Raw genomic sequence first — 17,821 nt, forward strand, 5'->3', positions numbered from 1 at the left:
TCACTGTAGAGCGCTTTGAAGATTAAAAGCTGTTTACGGTTAAATTGCACTTTGGTTTTGCTCTGGGTTTGATAAAGCTCTCATGGTCTGCTAAAACAGGAGGAGCATGGCTCCTTTGAAGATATGTGGGCATATGGCTTATCAAGAATTCAAAAATAAGATTTAAACAAGTTTTGGCATTCCTGGTAAAATTGTGGAGAAAGTGGGGAAAACAGCGATTCTGTGAAATCGTCTTTGCTGAAAGATTCAAAAGGATGAAATTCTTTGGGATTCTTGTAGGAGGACGGAAATGTAAAGCAGCACTTGATGAGATTATGTGGGGGGAAAAAAGCTTCCACGCCATGATTTCCACATGCCTCGAGTCTCTCTGTGACACCAATCTGAGCATCATAACTCAATCATTCAACTATTCAAGACCAGTCATAATTATAACTCATTAAAATTCAGTATTCAGCTCTGATATTGATTGTGTCAGCTAAAGGGCTTTTGTCAGTTTCTAAAAGGCCGAAGGATTTCCTTTAGAATCAAGTCTGTTTCGTTTTTTTCAGGCAAAGGTGTTGAATTTTATCTTTTGAATGAATTAATTCAATCTCTAAAGCCGTAATCTATTCTGCCTTATCATACGCCAATATCACGCAAATTAATAAGGGGTGATAATTCAATTGGAAAAATCTGTATTTTCTCTCACAGATTCACAATCCTACCAATACAACCCAGAGACACGGCACATTAAATATGCCATTGTTACATCAGCATTTCCATAGCAACAGCTCGAACGATTTTCCTTTTGTTCACAATTATTAAATGGAAGGTTGGATTATCCACTTTCAATCTAAAGTGTAATTTTCTTCTTTTTTTTAATAAATAAAAGGAAAAATCAAGCCCCTGTGTGATTTGTTTTGAAATTTTACATGCAGATGAAGGTGCGAAGAGGATATAAGCGGCTGTGGAAACATTTTGGAATCATTTGGAAGCCTTTTTTGTACATTTTATATTTATATTAAACCTGATCTTATGAAATGAGAGTCAAAAACCATTATTGCTACTAAATATGACTGGTAATTAACAGTAATGTGATTTTTAACAAAATATGATATGTACTGTTTTGATTTTGCCAAGTATCTCATTGGTAACAGGAATTAGCATTTATGCTAACACATTCATTCACAGTATCTAATTGGTAACAGCCAGTAGCACATATGCTAACAGTAACACATTCATTACCAATGCAATTTAAGTTACTTAAGATAATGGACACGTACATACAGAAGTAAAATCTGCCAACCTATGAAACAGATTCTGTGGTCTCGCTTTGGGAATAACTAACACAAGTTGCCAGTGATGTCAATGTCCATGCAACACATTCCAGCACAGCACCATGTGATAATGCCTTGTTGGGTACCTCAAATCTCCATATCCTGTACTAAAAAGACCAGTGCAGAGGCCAACTGATTTGAACCTGCATGGCCTCTTCAGAATGGTATTAACACATATTAACATTTCACATTTGTGAGGCATTTCACATGGTGAGTTTTTCAGCTTGAAGAAAGCAGACTGCATGAGTGTGTGAGCTTCAGTGATAACAGTCATAAAAGCATTGCTCTTTTTAAGCATGGATTATGGACTGCAGCTTTATGAACACAGACTACATGACCTAATTCAAATGTGAAGTCTAATTCAGAGAGTGAATGAGCCACGGCTATAGTATGAAGACAGATAGACATTACAAAATAAATCTGTCATCTGTTCTCTATAGCTCCAACATAAAACAACTCCTTTTCTTTCTCTTTCACCTCTTTATATATTGGACCATTGCTCTTTTTCTGTTCTGTAGGAACATTGCCAATTTACCAGACATCATTAACTAATGAATTGCTAATCTTTGTTTGTTTCAAACACAAGAATCTCATGGAGGAATTGTGATCCACTCTGCATTATGCAACAAAAAGCATATGTTATTAGTATTCTCTCTTTCAACTTGCATACAGATCCAAACACATGCATAAGGATGACTAGAATAAACCATAACACTGTATATGTATCGCTTATACATATATTGTGGATCATGAAGATACACAAATTCCTCTGGAACAAGCATCCACTGACACAGGCAAACAACACAGTGATTGACATAATCAAGCCAAATATTGCCTTTAAATGCATTTGGAACTTAATTTCCATGTTAAAGTTTCCACAAAAGAAAGAAAGTCATACAGGTTTGGAAAAACAACAACATAAGGATGAGTGAATGATGACCATTTTCATTTATGGACAAACTAAACAGTCAATATGAAAAAGATACTGAAAATGAATCAGCCGTCCCATTAAACACTCACACACACACACTCACGGCCCATTCCCCAAACGTCCTGAATGGGAAATGCATTGAAGAGACAGTGATGTCATGCTGTGGATCAATATGATGAAGGTCTTAATGTAATTCAGCTGGAATGGTACACACAGCACTGAAGGGCGTATTTAACTGCAGCTGAAGCTTTCCCTTTAACACACACACACACACACACTTACAGATTGTCTTACGTGTACACACACACACTTAGCCAAATGTGCTCATGTGTCCGAATGATCTGGTCGGGGTCATGTGTCTGAGTGCAGTGCCCTGATTGTTCGATGATCTCACCTCCAAGGTCTTCAATATGAGATAGAACAGATAAGTGCGGGTGCGCGTATTAGCGTGACGTGGGTTTAGCGTTTAAATTCGCCAGTGTATTAAAAATTGCATGTGATCCAAAGCACTTTTTCCTACTGTCATAAAAGTCCCTCTTGCTCATCATTACATCATCCATTTCAAATATTTATTAACAAGTTTGTCATGCTAGCCAACCAGTGTACATCTGTGAAAGAGAAAATGAGAGAGTGCGTCTAAGTAAAAAGGAGAGAAAGCAAATAACGAAATGAGTGTAAATTTCTAAAGGAGGGTTTATTTGCTGATCGGTCAGTTTCTCTCTTCACTTTGTTTCAAAGCAAAAACACAAGTCATATTAGCTCTGTTCCGAAACATAAGTTATCAGGGTCTACTGCCTATAGGCCTAGGTGTCCTAATCATAAAACCTCATAAGAAACAACATACATAGGCATCGATTACGTTCAAATTGTTCTGCTCAAGTGAGACACGAGTCCAATAGAGTTTTATGTAGTATGCAAACAAAGTGACGCACTATAAGCATACAAAAGACCACACACTCTTAAATATTGGGCAAATCTCCCACTTAAAATTACATTTAAGATATTTTAATTAAAACTTTTCAGTATTTAATGACAAATTGACTCTGCATTTTGGTTAACTTGTCCACCAATTTCTTTCACTAAGCTAGTCGCAATGCATTGTAGACTGCTTTTTTTCCAGAAAGGATGTATGTGATGTTGGCGAATTGGTGGCTAATTCATGTGAATTTGTATGTTTCCGTGCAAACTGGAAGTTTGGAAGAATTGATGAATTCAGGAGTGTGTTTTTGATGCGCAACATGCTGTTTAGTTAGGTAACTTACAAGGTTTTGAAACAAAACAAATGTTTATGTATGAAGTAGGCGTTGAATGAATAAAAAGTGCAGCATGTATTCTTGCTTTAAGCTGTTTCTCTTTCACAGCCTCTGCTTTCCTGACTGTTCCGTTCCAGCTGAACGGAGTGTATAATACGTTTTCTCATGCCATTTACATTAGAGGAACACCGTAGGTGTAGGGGTGGGGGATAACTGGAAATGACCTTCACACTGTCAGGCGGCAATAAGACAACCGCTGTTTTCTACAAGAGCTGCACTAGTTACAAAAAAAATGCTGCAAGGAAGTTTGTATTTATGAGTTACGATGTAAGGTGTGTTCAGTTCACTTTGGTTGGAGAATGCTGTTGTACCAGTTCTACAAAAAATACAGCAAGATTATTTTTTAATGCTACTTATACAAAATGTATGTATATATACATATACATACCATGTTTTCTCACTGAGAGTTTTCTACTCGTAATTATTATTTTATGGTGGCATTCAACTCATGAATATGACATGACTTGAATGCACCATTAAACCAACCTAAGTTTGTAGGGCTTAAGTGCCCAAAAGACCCTCTAAAACCAGCAAACCAAACCAGCCTGACCTGGCTGTGAAACCAACTAGGACCAGCAAACCAGCTTAGACCGGTTTAAATGTTGTTGTTGTTTTAGCAGAGTGGATTGCATGAAACTCCAAATTAATTGATGCCAATAGTTTGATGTTAGCATGTTGCTAAGCTACTTATGACAAATATAAAAGCATATCACCAATATAAAGCTTGTTATTTAAAAGGGCATATCAACTAAGACTAACCAGCTTCCAGTGAGATGTTTTTTTCAGCAGGGTGGATTCTGTCTGAGCTATAAACAATTTTCAAGGGCGGTGGCTGACGGTCTTTGTCACCGTCCTAGAAAGAGATCTCGTGCCCTGCCATCTGAAAGCCCCCTTTCTTCAGCCAGTGGTAGGAGAAACCATGGCTGTGTCACATCATTCTTCCCAGTCCAAAAGCCAGCTCTTAACTCTCACAAGCCAAGAGACATGAAAAGACCCTCTCAAAAGAACAGGGTTACAGTTCAGAGTGGCAGGACCTTCCAGAGGTCTTCATTGACCGGCGCAGCAGACAACAACAATGACTGTCTGTGACACCAAAACACCCTCGCCTTTCCTTTACGGCCACCACATTTACGTAGTACACCGCCCCCAGCACACATACACACACAGACGCTCGCGCACACACACATCTGTAGTAACAATGGCCGCCTTTGCTCATGGCCCCCACAGGCCTTCTGCCTCTCAATAGCCTGGTTATACCACCAGCCAAATACCCTCCTCCTAATAGTACATTCACACACACAAACAGAAGTCTGATAACCAGGCACAGCTGGCACTATGAAAAACATGTGGGCACGAGACAAAAATTGTGACTTAAAAGCAAAAGACAGAGCAAAGCAACCTATTGTCAACATGCTAGAGATCCGGAATTATTAGAGAAACAAGAGGAAAAAAAAGAAAGAATATAAAGACAGAAAGCTAATGGCTAATAGCTAATCATGCTAGTTCTTCTTTCACTTGAAGAAACAGTGAATTTCTGAAGATTTCGACAAACACATACGTATGGAAAATCTCGAGCACATTTGTAAGAGGAACTAAGACGTAGCGCAGACACTTTCAGTTCCTTGTTTGTCTATTTTACTCACAAGCACATGTAGAAACACGAACCTTAGCTATAGCATAACAACAAACTTGGAAACCTGAGATCTAGGGGAGTGATGCGCATGAAGTGACATTTGTTATATTTCCTCATCATCCCAAACCCGTCTTGTTAGCTGATTAGTGCTAATGCAAAGTTCGTTTTTTTATGGCTGATATTATCATCTGTGTTTGTTTTTACTGTAGGCCAAGACCTGCAACACGGAGATGAAAAACAGCCTGAGGGCATCGACCACAATGCCGTTCCAAACACACCCACTTGTGCGGCTTCATATGACTCTAGAGACCGAATAAACAACATACCAAAAACATCTCTATTAGAAAAAAAAGCGGTTAAAAAATAAAAAAATTAAAACGGCAACTTTCATCAAGCCCACACAGGCCTCATCACAAAGCAGAACAGGCAGATAAGATAGTTTGTTTGATGCTTTTAAGTCACATATGGGCCAGTATTGATGAAACAGCCAGTTAAAAACAACCAGTTTGCTGGTCTTGTTTGGTTCAAGCTGGTCTTAAAAATACCCTAAAACCAGCCACCAAACCAGCAAACATGCTTATGCTGGTTTATGATTAAATTATTTCAGCCGGATTGTTTTTCTGGGTTCATAGGCACATACATGCATACCCATACAATAAACATTCAAGTCAAGTCACCTTCATTTATATAGCGCTTTGAACAATATAGATTGTTTCAAAGCAGCTTTACAGTGATAATAGGGAATTAAAGTAACAGAGATTGTTTTGGCTTTACAGCAGCTGCAAGCATGCAAAAATGCAAACAGCACCATCAGGACAACAGATCTTTTGCAAAAACAAGCCTCTAAGGGCAAACACCACTATACAAGGACTGCACATCTGTTGTGATGCATTTTCTATTTTTTATTTTGTCATACAAAAAGCTGCCTAACAACCTTATCAGATAATTACTAGCCGAGCGGCCCACGTCTCTTGTGCTACCTGAATACCACTGGGTGTGGCGGCCCTGTCCGTGCTTGTATATCGCACCCCGAGGGGAAGAACAGGGACGATAATGCGTTTGCGTAGCCCAAACAGAGTTCTGCATAATATAAACACTCAAGGGGGGAAAAAACAGGAAGATGTGTGTTTTTTTCTGTATGGGTATTTTCAGGGTGTGAGAGCTGCTGAATCAGGGGTTTTTATTTGTTGCCATAACAGCCCTGACGGCTCTTCGCTTTCTGTGGAAAATTTACAGTTTTGAACACACCATGCAGCTTTCCACCACTGTGGGCTGGTTGTCGTTTAAAGTGGTGGTGATGTGTATGTGGGAAGACTGTAAAGGTATTTTGAAGATGAAAACATCCACCCATGAGTGTGTGAGTCATTGCACATGTGTGACAGACAGCTGGAATAAGCAGCTGTTCTTCCGAGAGCTATGCTAACCCACTCATGTGGCTGCTCACTCACACACACACACAGACACACACACACACACACACAATAGCTCAGTTCCATTGGGGCGCTTCAGTTTTGCTTTGTTGCTTAATGCAGTCTGGGAAAGTTTGTTCATTACTACAACATGTCTTGCATTGAAGTCGGAAACATTACATGGAAGTAGCTTTAACACAAAAGAATATTGTGGACAATAAGCCCATAACTACATCTGAATTCAAAATGATGAAACATATTTTATATTTTAGAGAGACACTTAGCCACTGGGGGGGATATTGTTGGTTGCAATGTATTCTGGGATTATAATTTGTCTGCAAATGATACATATGATGCTGCCTTATAATTCTATGGGACTTTTCACACACAGAACACATTTTTGTATTCCACTGCACTGCATTTCCATTGCTTTTGCACTTTGACCTTTGCATTTGCATCTTATGCAGCATCTCGCGTATGGCACCGCGTTCTAGAAAAGCAAACCTCAAGTTAAAAGAAGTTCAACTTTTAAAAGATGTTTAAAGAGCTTTAACTAACATTATTCAAAGCAAAAACATGCTCTGTGCGAGACACTTTCTTTTGGCCAAATGAACTAAGAAAGCTTTGCATTACCACTCGAGGCAAACACAGCACTCAGTGTTTGTGTATATCTCACATACACTGTCTATATGCAAACACATGCATGTGGATTCATAGCTCTCCCCGTTCTTTCTGCCCTCTCTTGGTTTTTGTCCCACAGCTGTTTTTTGAATGCATGTCTCTGACTTTAAATAAGCTTGAGGTCAGTGGTCCAAGACCGCCAGTGGCTCAACTGAACAGAGGGTCCCATTAAGGCCCGTAAGGCTCACAGCGCCCTGTCAGATGACATTTGACCTTCTGCAATGCTAATAATTCAGAGACTCAATCCTGCCATAGATTGGCTATCTGGTTTATAACCATTTCACAGCACTTAAAGAGAAATTCTTTGTATAAGCAGAGCAATTCAAAAAAGTGTAATTTATGTGGAAAAACACATTTAGCAAGAAACCAGTAAAAATATCCATATAAATACTTCTGGCATGCAGGCACATTCGTAATTGTTCAACTCGGCAGCACATATATTTGGGTTTAGATCATTTTTGGTGTTTATATCGCATTTTACAACATGCAAAAAGGCAACCAAGCATCTCTGCACACTGGTAATACATTATAGTTGTTCATGTGCGTTTCAGAAAGTGTGAGTACTAGTAGTTTGTAAGAGTATGGTTTGGACTGGTTAAGTGTTGCACTTTTATACTCACACACATACACAAACAACTTATTTTTGACAGTTATAAGTATGAATAACGAGACGCCTCCCAAGCTTTTAGCTTTCCATCTCAGCCAGAGCTGCTAGAGAGAACTGTGCTTTTCCAAACTGCTGGATCCAAATCAAACTCAACACCCTTCTTGTGTGTCAGCACTCATACATGCCATGAACACACCTGTCATGATTGCTCCAAAACACAGTGAAAAAGAACATAAGTGATTCAGCACTAAGGCAAAAAAGCATAAAACACATCCTTACATGCAAGCAAGCAGAGCTGCTGGAACATCAACATGCCCACTTACAGCCAGACACTTCCAGGAAAACAGCACTTCCAGGCTTTGTTGCTACAACACTCAGATGGTCTAAAGCCTCTCCCTGAACAGGCCCCAAAACAATTACCACAAATACAGATATGCACGCACATACAAGTAGAGCCGCACGATTCTGGATAAATTGAGATTCGCGTTGTTGTTGTTTTTTAAATAGACATCATGATTCGTCCACAATTCTGAATAGACAACTTAACAAAATAACATGTAATTTACTTGGTTCTGACAAAATGTTGATTGCTGCAGCAATTTGAAATCTTTGTCTTTTTTTAAATGAATGATTCAGTGACTCACTCAAAGACTTCACTTGTTTCATTACTGGGTGAATCTGTGTTTTTTCACAAATCTCTTAAATGATTCAATGACAAATACATTTTTAACAGTCACTTGTCGCCACCTACTGGTGTAACAATGTAATTGATATCATCTTTATTTGAAGCATCAAGTTGCTTTCAAACGTTAATTTACTCTATTTTGAGCGCTATCATAGACATCAGTGTTTATATCCAAAATTTTAACTTTTATCCCAGTACTTCTGTAGCCTGGAAATCCAGACCTTAATCTAAAAGATTAATGGTCTGGCGTCGACTAATGAAAATCGCCCAGCTCGAGGGGCGGCACCAAGCGTGCATTTGAAAATCTCAATGCACGCAATTGGATAACACTACGACCAATCACAACAATAAACCCCAGCAACCAGCGGAGCTAACCTTATTAGACATTCTCTGATAATACTCTTACCGTATCCGGTCGGCGAAACAGCAAAGACGTCCTTCTTGAAAAGGAACGATTTGAGCAGCGTCTTCTTTTCCTGTTTTAGATAAAAAGCCAAGTCTAACTCGTTAATTGTAGCGGCCAAAGCCGTTTCAAACAACTGGTATTCATCCATAGCCATCTTGCAATGTTTACTAATGACTTCGACGTCACAGCGCTGTCGTCATCTGTTTAGCTCGCCTCTGGCCCGCCTATATCAGATAACCCGATGTGGTTGGTGCAGCTCAGATCGAGGGGCATATTTAATGAGCATCATTATTCGACACCAGAGTAACTCGCTGAGCAAATTCAACTTGTGCTCTCGCGAGAACTCTGGATTACCAGGGTAGTACTTCTGTGATAATTAGAATAATTGTAACACAGAAATAATGATTGTGTGTGGTTTGTGAAGCTGTTTCATATATACATGACAACTGTACTCTCTGGCAACGCCAAGGCAGATTCCCAATAGAATGTTCCTCTGTGATCAAAGGCAATATCATCATTAGATCATTAGGAATAAGATCATGAGGTGTGTTTGAATCGAGATTGCGAAATTTTGACGATTAATCCTGCAGCTCTATCTACAGGTTGTATTTTTTATTTATAACTTTTTTCATGTATATTTGCAGATAGATAGATAGATAGATAGATAAATAAGATAGATAGATAGATAGATAGATCTATCTAGAAGCACTTGACGGCACACCTATCTGCCGCATGCACCATACATACAACAAAACCTCTCTGTAAATTTAACTGCAGTCAAGTAATCAGCTCTTACACAACAGATTTAATGGTTCAGTCACCATAGTGATGTACAATCATTGTGTGAACCACAGAAGAAATGAATGGCTGCTGTAAGGGTGGAGATGGGTGGTACAGTTAATAAACGGGAAATGGTTTACATCACTCACAAAAGCCTATACAAACATCTTAAACTGATATACATGTCCTTTTTATCCTTCCTTTCTTTGTCTATCTTCCTGCACCTGCTGTGCCTAATATAATGCTGCTGTGAGGTGGGACACGAAAGTCACAATCCGCATCAGATCCCCATATGTTGGTTATCGTTCACTGGTCCTAAAAAAAAAGCCTCCAGCAATGGCTGATTGGATAATAAAATCCAAATAAAAACAGTCCTTCTCTGTTTTCCAGGTCAACACAAATTATACAAGATTGCTTGACTTCTTAGCAGGAGCTCGTATTTCTCTCTGCACGGCCAACTGGATGAAACAGAAAAATTCACTGCCAGTTCCAACAGGTCACGCTCTCTGCCCAAAAATGAGAAACGGGAAAAGAGAAAATCTCTGGATGGAGTGACGTTCATATCAGCCCTCAAATGGCAAGACATGAGTCACAAAGTGATGAACGAATTTTGTCATGATTATCAAATCATCGAGAAGGTCTGCACTATTCACCATAATTTCATATAAATTACGAAATTAATAAACAGAATCTAAATCAATAAAATCACTAAATTTCACACAACCTGCTCATACTGCAAGCAAATATCAACATTAATATGGATTTTTCCGTAATCATTCCTTGCTCCCACAAATCCTTATATTGTTTGTCTCCAGTTTAGTCTAGCTTAGACTGATAGCACTGAATCAGCAATGAACATACAATGACGCTGACAAGACCCAGTCCTGGGCCACATGAAGACACACTCACACCTTTTTCCATTCTATTGTTTGCAGTACATACCTTTTTCTCCTTTCTCAGATTTCAAGGTGTTCATAAGGTATTAGGCTTAAAACTGGAAATACCTCTTCATACATGAATTTGATGCAATCCCACAGAGCATTGGTGTGAAACAAGGGCTCTATTTCGCTGAGATAGACGAGTGAAGAAATCCATTAACACCTGCAAATGGCCACAAAGAAAAAACACAAGGTGACTAACTAAACTGGGACGTTAGTTGCATTACAAATATCGTATGTCAACCAAAAGAAGCGATGCTGACTTTCTCTCCTGTAAAACAAAAACAAATGTAGAATGTGCACGACACCTTACCATAGACCTTAGAAAAGTGACATAGAAAGACGGGGTTGCCATACATCTGCATCAATGAATTTCCATGACTTTCAGTCGGGATAGGAATTTGAAAACAAAACACACAAACAACAACAGTAAGTTCCGGTCCTCGAATTTGATTGGCTGAACGGCTGGGTCTTTTCACCGTTTGTTTGTGTTTGAACCTTCCCAAAAGGTGGATTTGTGGCGATTTAACACTTTTCTGCTGATAAATCGGTGACGCCAGTAGGTGGCGACAAATGATCTTTAATGAATGAGCCAATTTCTTAAATGATTCGTTTAAAACTACTGATTAATTCGGTTAAGTGAATCATTGAACGATTCATTTAGAACCACAGATTCATTCAGAAATTAAACACGTGAGTCATTGAATTGTTCATTCGAAAGATTCGTTCAAAAACATGAATTATGCTGCCTTCACGTGCTATCGGAAATCTCCTACTTCCCAGTTCTGAAGTCGTGATTACGAGCTCATCACATTAAAATTTTGACTTGTTCATGTCCAATTTTAACTACTAATATAGTATTTACGGTTAGCCTATTCCACTAGCACTTGAAATCAGCGTAAATTTAGGAACAAAACAGCACTACAATTGTGTCTAAAATCAGTGAAAGTTACTAAAAATGGACTTCTTGTTTAATGAACTATTGTATAAAAGCAATCATACTTGATAACCAGAATAGGCCTACTAAATTATTTCTTGTTTACTGACCTATTTTATTTAAGCAATATCACACTTTTTAATTAGAACAACAGTAGGCTACTTGTGAAATTACTGAAATATGTTGTTGAGATTGCACTCACAAAGGGCAATTTAGAGCCAATAAATTATTTTAGAGCCGAGCATAACTGACTTTATAAATTTCCATGATATATATTCTTAACTTTTGTGACATTATCATTACACATATTTACTGTTAATTATTTAATCAGAAAGGCAAGTCTGATGAAAGTGGGTGTATCTACATTCCTTGCATTCTGATGCTTCTTTTATATTTCAGGTTAAGGGTTTAGATCAACAACCTAAAAACAAAGGTTTGTGTTACATTACATTAGGTGGAGGGAGTGGCTATAGTATTTACAGAAGCACTACTATTACTCAAACATCAAATTTACAAATTGTAATTGTCAGAGGACATAATCCTGAGCTGAAAAGTGAAAAGAGAAACTTAAACAGCTAAAACAACATGCAGTACAGAAGCTCAGTGATATGAGCACAAATGGAATGAAGTGAAATGTGCATTTGTTTTCCAGGTGGTTTCGAAAGCGTCAAACTATTCCTGTAAATATCTGCGTGATGCGGTGCGTTTTTGTGCCAGACCCCTGAGTAAGAGATGAGCTCAGAGGTTTTGTGTGCGTGTGCGTTTGTTGATGAACATCAGTTCTGGATAATTTACATGTGATAAACAACTCTAATGTAAACCAGTCGGGCCCAGAGCTGTGGTTCTGAAGCTCTCACGCATGCTTTTCCATACACATATGGCAATGCCTCAAAGCCTATGGATCTAAGATGAAACAAAAAAAGGAAATTTCACACTGCATTACACTGTGAAGCTAAGATGAACTGAAAATATTTGAGCATTATGGGTAAAACAGCCTTCTGTTTACATGCCAGTGAGTTTGGAGTCTATTCCACGCTGAACGTCCTGGAGAGATGATTAGGGAACATGGAAGCATCTCACCATTTAGACTGTGATATGCAGAGAAAGCTGAAAGAACTTGTTTACCTCACACTTTCTCCACACAGCAAAATACTGTTCTACACAGCAGGCGAAGAATCATTTTACAGCCTGATTCTTTCCCAAAGGAGCCTTTACAGAGGCATCATTTCCCGAAAGCTATAATTATCCTTCCACTGCAGCAAATAACGATGAAAGAGAACAAGAAGGAGATGGAGACAGATACTTCCAACAAAAAGAATAAGAAACAATGGCCTGCTATGACAAACAAAGCATGTGGGTATACTGGGAAAAAGAACCACAGTGTGTTAGCGTGTTAGCCAGGATTCATCTTTATTTGTATGGTAAACGCATAGATGATTAGTTCCTTTTTAGCATGTGAAAACATCATGGGACTGGTTATAGCTTCATGGTTCAGAGTGCAGTACGAGAAACATTGCAAATATTGCTAACAATGTCTAAAAGTAGTAGACTTCAGAACATAAGACTCTTAACGATTAGATGGTCTCGCCAGCCACCAAGTCAAACCACACCACAGCACTTTCCAACCAGCCCCAATATTATCTTCAGTCTGAGTCTGCAAACAGGAGCCTGCCCCCATACCAAGCATCAAACTCATTTGCTTCCAGCCTACAAAAGAAAGATGGCAGCCATTAATGTAAACATAAATCAGATTTAAACAATAGCGGAGTGTTTCCTAATTACAACACACTAAATCAAGGACGAATCATTATAATGGCAGAGATTTGTTAAGTCTGTGCTATAATAGCAAACAAATGTGTAAAAGAGAGTGTTATGTTCGAAATGAGATTCTAATTTACCACTCACTGATACAGTGCAGATTTTTCTGGATACTGCTAGTGTTGTCACCTCATAAGCTCAGTTGTGTACTTTTTAGTACAGTTTAGTATAGCTAAGTTTAGTTTATTTCATTTATTTAACAGGGACCATGCACAACACAAATGTTGTGCCAGAATTAGCTATCTAATTTGCATCTGTAGTCCCTGAGCAGGATGTGTGATCTGCTGCATACTACATATTTGAACAAATGTGGTTATCTGTAAGGGAGTAGAATAGTAGTAATCGGGTTAGAATAGCATTAGTCAGGTTTCCATTCACATACGTTTGTGCAAATTGGGATATTGCATTATGATGCTGGATGGATATGGATACAATTTGTGATGTGTACATTAAAAAACATTCTGCAATAATACTCTACAATGGAATCAGATATATATTTGGTCATTTGGGTATTCCACGCACACATACAATTTCCATGTAGTGCACACATTACATACTATAGTAGTGTAGGAGTAGTAAGAATAGTATGTTATTCTGAACATGATAAATAATACAGCATTAGTCAGGTTTCCATTCACAAATTGGGATATTGCATAAAAATGAGGGATGGATGTGGATTAGAATTCCAAAATGTGCATAAATGCAAACATATTCTGTAAGAAGGCATGTACATAAACTACAATGGAACCCCATTTAACAAATAAATTCCTAGATGTACTCTAAAAAAAAAACTGAATAGTTTGCCAAGATGATTGACCACTTTTACCTCCCAAAACGACTGACCTCATCACTTCCAGAATTACAGAAAACATGAAGTGCATCAGAGAATTCTGTTTGTCCACTGTAAATAGCAAGTAATTTATTTTATAAATTGAGTACAATGACTTCAGCTTTCATTTCCATTTTGCACCAATTTTCTCTGGAAGTGACTATTTTGTTCACACGAACACAGAGGGTGCAAACGGTGCTTTCTTTGCTAATTATTTTTTGCGATATTCATAACTTTTCACATATATTAAAGGGATAGTTCACTTTGAAATTAATTTTTGGTATGTTTTAGCTTACCTCAAGGGCATCCAAGATGTAGGTGTCTTTTTTTCCACAGTAGTTTCAATTTTGATATTTTTAGGTCAACCCGTTCTTGTCTGTCAGCCATATAATGCAGGTCTATGGTCACTGTCTCAAAGAGCATGCACAGAGTCCAAATTAAAACAATTCCCCGTCTTCCAAATTAAACAATTCCCCATCGTAAGTACACATTGATGGCCTAAGACACGAAACGAGCGGTTTGTGTGAGAAAACGAACAGTATTTATATCGTTTTTACCACTTATACACAGCCATGTCCAAGTGATCTGATCTGACGTGTACGCAGACTGGTGCATAGATATATACACACTAGATGTCGCCTTGTCTACGGCAGTTCATTGGAACGAATGTCTTTAAGGCGACATCTAGTGTATATGCACCAGTCTGCGTACACGTCAGATCAGATCACTTGGACATGTCTGTGTATAAGTGATAAAAACGATATAAATACTGTGAACTATCCCTTTAAATGTGCAACTTGAATGTAAACACAACATACTGTCCTGCATACAAATGTAGTAGCTCATCCACACTGCATACAGAAAGCTTAACATTAACATTATGAATGCTATTGCTGGATTAGTAAGAATATGCTATTCCAAACATAGCACGACACTGAGCTAACTGCAGGGCCACATGTTGACACTGAGTGGAGGAGTTAAAGGATGGGAGGAGGTTTAGGGAAAATATACGTCCAACATGAAGGAGTGAGATCGCATGGATGAGAAGAAACGACGGGGTGCAGCTTCAGGTTAGAATCACACACCTGGACCTCCTCATAGAGGTGTATGCACAAGGCGCACAACCGTTCTTTTGTGCGAAATGTCTGAATTCTGTCACGGCCGTGAGAAAACATTCACTCCGCTGGGTGTTTGGGTCACTTACATTCTACATGCGCCTCGGCAACACATTTCTGCAGTTCCCTGTAAACTAGCAATTCAGTTGTTTTCAATTTACTACTTGTTATGAGAAGATGGTTATCAGATAGATTAAAACAACAGGGCAGGATTTGCAGAATCAGTCGCAAATCTTATCACAAACCCATCGTAGCTTACAGAGTTTATTTCCTGGCTGGAAAATAGGATATTTACCCCATCCCATCCTGCACTGCATATTGCAACGATGCAAGACACCCAGCAAATGTGTTGGATTGGACCTCTGAAAGGGGATTTCCTGCTATGTTATGCTGGGAATTTATGCTGAACTATTTTGCACACAGCCTTTCCCCACTAAGGAATTTTTTTGAGAATGTCAGTGCTAAAAGTGATTTTAAAAAAAGAGAAGTAAACACACAATGACAGAATGATAAAAGCCACCATGAACAATATGCTGACAAAAGGAGATCCAAGTAATCTTAATTTATCATCCACAGTGAGCATTTATACAGCAATGGATGGATCTGTATTTATTAACGTCTCTCAATAGTAGCTCTGTGAACAAATCTGGCCATACAGTTTAGTCTGTCACCAGTCCAACCCACAGCACAAACTTTTTGTCGTAAGTACTTTTCATGGAATGTAATTCTAAAATCCTTTTACTCGCTTCTTACACAGATGCAAGCCATAAAATGACTTTTTCATTGGAAACATATGAAAAACATTGCCAAAGCTTGGGCAAGACAGTGCACGCAAATGTTCATTTCCCTGTTTTGCAGACAGTCAGTTTTTTGCAACTCAAATGCTGTGCATGTATTAGCCTAATAGCATAAACTAATGTTAACAATATATATTTTTCAGTCAAAAACAAGAAAAACTATTACTATCCTGATTTGCACCTTAAAGGTACACAGAGTAATTTATGTTCAATGCAAAATGCAAAAGTTTTCAGTTGCCAAGAAATGCTCTGAGTCATGAATAATTTATTCTATGGATGAAAATGTCCAATAACAGGGGTTAACAAGATAAAATGAGAAGTGTTTCCAGTAGGCTGGTCATGTGATCTCAAAATGGCTGCCCCCATGAGGGGACCCACTGCATATAAAATAAAACTGCTTTTTTTAAGGCTACTGGTCTGATTAGAAAGACTCGATTGTGGAAAGTTACTTTTAAAAGTAATGTGTTACAATATAGTGCGTCAATCCCTAAAAAGGAACTAATTGCGTTACTTGAAAAGTAATGTAACATTACTTTTAAAAAAAAATCTCATTTGGACTGGGCTTTTTTGTTTGTTTTTTAATAACAAAAAAAATATATATATAGCCAAATGTAAAGGCCCTTTCACGTCAAACATGGAATCAATGGCTGAATCCAAAATCGCCCCCTAAACCCTCAATCACTATTCCCTACATTAGTCCACTGATGCAGTTCACTTAAAGGAGTGAATGAAAATGAGTGAGCGAATTCAGTGAGCCGTTGAGCGTACATCGGCTGTTGACTCATAATTGCGGTGCAATGTGGGATTGAATGAGCAATTCCACTATGGTTTCAGACACCACTACAAATGGCTGTCCCCTCAAATAATGGCCTATTTGAGGGTATAGGGGGCGATTTCGGATTCAGCCAATAAGCCTCAGGCTTAAGGAAACGCAAATTCACACCTGTACAGTGGATGGCACAGCTCAAACAAATGAAACATTTCATTGCAGATTTGCATGATATTCTGAGTTTGCAGTTCACTGTTTTTATTAATTTTGAGGAATACTGAATCTGTTTTTGTGCAAGTGAGATGAGTAGATGCTCACATTTAGTCTAGAACTACAAAATCCATCATATTCCCACAGCGCACACAACACCTCTGCACTTACTCCTGATTTCTCTCAACATGAGCACAGGACAGCTGTCAGTCAATACATAGGAGAACAAAGTAACCTGCATTACTTTGAAAAAGCAACTCAGATATTTTTTGTAAATTTAAAAGTAATGTGTTACTTTATAGTTACTTGAAAAAGTAATCTGATGGGGTACCTCGCGTTACTTGAAATGCATAACCCCCCAACACTGCTTGAATGTACATGATGTAAAAAAAAATAATAAAAAAATATCACAAGTATGCTACTATTCATTTTAGGTGTGATTAAAAAAACTAAATGTCAAGGCAAGGCAAGGTGACAGAAGACTATCAAATTACATATGATTGTATAAATGCCTGAAACAGTGACGGGAGTGTCACATGTTCAACTTGCTAGAACAGACATTACAACAATGACCCATTTTCTGAAAGTGGCTTGTGAAAACACCATTTAGCTGCAGTCTTCCACTGATAAATGACAGAATTCCAAGT

Source organism: Leuciscus leuciscus (assembly GCF_965113295.1).
Source record: "Leuciscus leuciscus genome assembly, chromosome: 4".
Taxonomy (NCBI): Eukaryota; Metazoa; Chordata; class Actinopteri; order Cypriniformes; family Leuciscidae; genus Leuciscus; species Leuciscus leuciscus.